The sequence below is a fragment of the Octopus bimaculoides genome, chromosome 9 (genome assembly GCF_001194135.2).
Source record: "Octopus bimaculoides isolate UCB-OBI-ISO-001 chromosome 9, ASM119413v2, whole genome shotgun sequence".
Lineage (NCBI taxonomy): Eukaryota > Metazoa > Mollusca > Cephalopoda > Octopoda > Octopodidae > Octopus > Octopus bimaculoides.
The window spans coordinates 72,365,517-72,370,334 of record NC_068989.1 but is presented as its reverse complement, the minus strand read 5'-3'; the positions used below and the strand labels follow the sequence as shown (position 1 = coordinate 72,370,334).

General features: G+C 34.8%; 1 long non-coding RNA gene across 1 annotated transcript in view; it reads right to left on the bottom strand.

The window, feature by feature from the left end:
• The window catches only part of LOC128248733 (uncharacterized), a 12,252-nt gene that overhangs the window by 1,937 nt on the left and 5,497 nt on the right, over nt 1-4,818 (bottom strand). The window contains exon 2 of the long non-coding RNA XR_008264916.1: nt 494-3,356. This is a non-coding gene — a long non-coding RNA (uncharacterized LOC128248733). The remainder of the gene's footprint in view (nt 1-493; nt 3,357-4,818) is intronic.

The following is a 4,818-nucleotide window of genomic DNA, read 5'->3' as shown; positions in this document are numbered from 1 at the left end:
TGTGTGTGTGTGTGTGTGTGTGTGTGTGTGTGTGTGTGTGTGTGTGTGTGTGTGTGTGTGTGTGTGTGTGTGTGTTTATAGTGGTTAAGTAACTGTTATACTTAGTAGTATTACTAATTATGATCAACGCAAGTTTATATCATTAGTTATCTGTAACATAATTCAGTAAAGTGTTTCCTGATCATCCGTTCTGATTAAGCATTCAACTGCACTTGGAACATCCTATGCAGAGTTCCAAACAAACACAATGGTGAAACGCACATTCTATAAACTTACGGTTATCGTAATTTCTCATATGTATGGTCAAATACACACACACACACACGCACACAGACACATACACACACACACACACACATACACACACACACACATGTACATACATACATATAAATTTAGATAGTGTGAGAGACATAGATAGATAGATAGATAGATAGATAGATAGATAGATAGATAGATAGATAGATATGTACATGCGCGTGTTTACACGTACGTTTGAATATATATTGGTCTGTAGCTATATATTATCAAAGATATGTCTCTATATGCAGCATGATTTACCAAATTCTTTCATAATCACTGCAAAGAAAAAAAAGATAGACACATAGTAGGACAGTAGAGTTTGTACCTAACCGTTTTAGCCAAACCATTTTCAGTTCCACATTTCTGGGAAAAAAAAACTATAATCACAAAGAAGGAACAGGAACGTCAATCTTCTTTTATTTTCTTGTTTTTATATATAATTTATGGGGGAATTTTCTTTTTTATGTAATACATATAAACAAAAAAAAAATAGCCAATGAAAAAATATACATTTTCTGATAGTGAACCTTGTATATCCGGGACTAATGCGTAAGTGCGTTGTGGCAACCTTTCACATAATTGTGAAAATAATGATATTCAAAATAGTTCCTGCTCATTATAACGAGATGTAAGTTAAGCCATTTGATCTAAGCAAGAGTCGAGTCACTGTTGTAAATGTATATTTGCCTTATTCTCATGTATGGCACTCTAATTTTAACATCGGGTTTTTATTTTTCTCAGTCAGCTTCCAGCGATTCTAGTCCTTTCTTTTTTTATATATATTTTGAGGGGGTGTTTCACATGTTTATGTTTTTTTTTCTTTTTTAGTAAAGTTTCTATTTTTTATTCTATTTTTATTTTTATTTTAGTTTTACAAATTCGTATATATTTTGCCCTTCTGACACCCCGCTTTCTTTCTTTCTTTTTTTTTTTTTTTTGCACATTCGGATTAATTTTCAGGCTCATTTCCGAAAAAAAAAATATCAAAAATATAATAAAAAATAAAATAAATCTGAATAAATTTCAGTGCTTCTGCTTTTCTTCTTCAGTTCATATCTATCTTTGAATCATCTTAGTTCAAACGATATAGTTTATTGTAATTGTTGTTGTCGTCATTGGTTGTTTTGCTGTCATAGTAGTAGTAGTAGTAGTAGTAGTAGTAGTAGTAGTAGTAGTAGTAGTAGTAGTAGTAGTTGTTGTTGTTGTTGTTGTTGTTGTTTTTGTTGTTGTTGTTGTTAAATAGCTGAAATAAGCCACTCCTACACTTAGTGAAAATTTCCTAAATTCCTTTAACTGACAGTTTACACATATCGGAAAACAGATTATATTCTTTAACCTTAACAGCCTGTTCTTTTTTTTCTTTTTTTTTTTTTCTGGAATTTGACTCGAAAGAGAGGATAGTAGGGCGGAAGCAAAATAATAAAAGTGATAATAATGATAGCTAATATAGCCAACCGTCTGCACATTTTAGGAATTGGCTGGGTATGTAGTTTATTATATCGATCGAAGTACTTGACTGTTGCTTTATCACCACCGGAAGGATGAAAGACAAAATTAACTCGGGTAAGGGGTTCAAAGTGAAAACAGGAAGAGACGGAACTAAATGCTGGAAAGCACTCTAGCGATTCTGCCAACCTAGCATCGACTCCTGAACTTGAATGAGTTTGAATAATTCACCTTTGGAAACATGTGTGTTTTGCTCAACATCCTTAAACAAACCTTGTTCAGGGACCTTTTGAGCGGAATGGGCTACTCAACCTGAAGAAAATTCTAACTGGGCCCCACCTGCGTGGTTATGCGCTGTTTATTTTGATATGAGATCACCATGTCGCGTACATATGGTTGTGATGCATGTGCCTGGTGTACCCTTATCAGACGGGTAGTCATGATGGGTATAATGGGCTTCCTATATTTTACCCCAGTGTCACTTTGATGGCATGCACTGCTCTCTCACTCAATAATAATAATAATAATAATAATGGTTTCAAATTTTGCCACAAGGGTAGCAATTTTGGGGGAGAGGATGAGTTGATTACATCGACCTCAGTGTTCAGCTGGTATTTATTTAATCGACTCCCGAAAAGATGAAAGACAAAATCGACCTCGACGGAATTTGAACTTGGAACGTAGCGACGGGCGAAATACCACTAAGCATTTCGCCCAGCGTGCTAACGATTCTGCAAAAAAAAAAAAAAAAATGATAATAAGTAAATAAATAAAAGAAAGAAAGAAATATTGAAATACATAGCGAAGACAAAAACGTGTGGTATGTAAACATAATAAATACATACATACATGCAGACGATCATATACCATATACACCGCACACATAAGAAGGTTTCCGAAGTTAAAACATGAAACCTTCTTATTCTTTAATGCGTTGCCAATGTTTAACAGTTTCTAAGGACTATTTCCCAGAAAGTAATAACAATAAGAGCTACCCACTTGTTATATTTCATGTCTCCTAAATACCTGACAAATGTTGTTATCTTAGAGTTCGTGGGAGGTCCGTCGTTATCGTTGAAAACCTGGTGGCGCTGTTGTTGTTACATAGGCTGTTTCTGGAATCGCGCAATAATATGGTGGAGTTCCAACTGTTATGTTTGTTTGTGAAAACGTTCGTGTATCCACACACACACATAGATTCGTATCATACATGCATACATACACACACACACATACACATACACAGATATATATATATATATATATATATATATATATATATATATATATAGGCATATACGCACATATGTTTCCATATATACATACACACAGGCACGCACATACGCACACATACCACACACATACATGCATTTGAATGTATATATGTCTGTATATATGAATGTTTGTATGTAGATATATATTGTGTGCGCACGCGCATGCATGTGTGTGTGTGTGTGTGTGTGTGTGTGTGTGTGTGTGAGTGTGTGTGCGTGTATATAGTTATCTATGGTGGTCATTATCAGAAATGAAATTCTAGTGCTTTTTGGTTTGCTTTTTGTTTTCTTTTTGGTTGTTTTTTTTTTTCAAAACCATTGATTACTTCCTTGCTAAAAAGAAAAAAACAAGAAACAATTAAAAATAAGGACAATAAAGTAAAGAAAAAAACAATAAAAATACAATAAGGAAAGAATGGAAAGTAGAAGCCAAACAAAGAAGAGTATAAAAACGAAAATATAAAAGTAAAAAAAAAATTAAAAACTAAAATTATAAATAAAGGCATGAAAAGGGAAAAAAAACTGAAATAAGTAAAAGAAACAAATGAAAAGTGTAAAATAAAATAAAAACTAATAAACAGGAAAGAAGAAAATCCTGAAGATAGAAAAGAAGAAATTTTGTGAAAGAGTGTCACATAAATAGATAAAAACTCTTGTGGAAGATAATTCTAAGAGCTAGTGTTGTTGACATCACGAACTTTTGTTTCTAGATGTGTTTATTTTGTGGGCATTCTTTTCTGCTCGAGGCACAAAGCCCGAAATTTGTGGAGGATGGGATTTAATTTACCGACCCCAGAACGCAACTGGTACTTAATTTATCGTCCCCCGGAAGGATGAAAGGCAAAGTCGACCTCGGCGGAATTTGAACTCGGAACGTAAAGACAAACGAAATACCGGTAAACATTTCGCCCGGCGTGCTAACGTTTCTGCCAGATCGCCGCTTTACTCTTGTGGAAGATAATTGGTACTATTTACCGCAACTGCTACTTAATTTATCGACCCCCGAAAGGATGAAATGCAAAGTCGACCTCGGCGGAATTTGAACTCGGAACGTAAAGACAGACGAAATACCTATTTCTTTACTGCCCACAAGGGGCTACACACAGAGGGGACAAACAAGGACAGACAAACGGATTAAGTCGATTATATCGACCCCAGTGCGTAACTGGTACTTAATTTAACGACCCTGAAAGGATGAAAGGCAAAGTCGACCTCGGCGGAATTTGAATTCAGAACGCAGTGGCAGACGAAATACCGCTAAGCATTTCGCCCGGCGTGCTAACGTTTCTGCCAGATCGACGCCTTACTCTTGTGGAAGATAATTCTCAGAGTTAGTGATGTTGATATCACCGACTTTTGTTTCTAGATCTGTTTATTTTGTGGACCTTAAGATAGCTTTACAGCTTGAAGATGTACGTGTTTGTGTGTCTGTGTGTGTGTGAGCGAGAGAGGGAGATGGAGAGAGGGAGAGAGTGTGAATGTTGTGAATGTATATATGCACGAATGCAAATATATACTTATGTATATACATGTACATATGTATGTGTGTATATAAGTATATATACACATTCTTGAGTAAATAGATAGATAGATAGATAGATAGATAGATTACACATGTGGCAAAAAAGAAAGCAATGAACCATTACATACATATGTTGCTGTCTGATAAACTACATCAAGCTCGCGCACGCAAACATACATATATGTGTCTGTGTGAGTGTAGGTGTGCGCGTGTGTACTTATATATATGCATATATATATATATATATATATATATGTATATATATATATATAT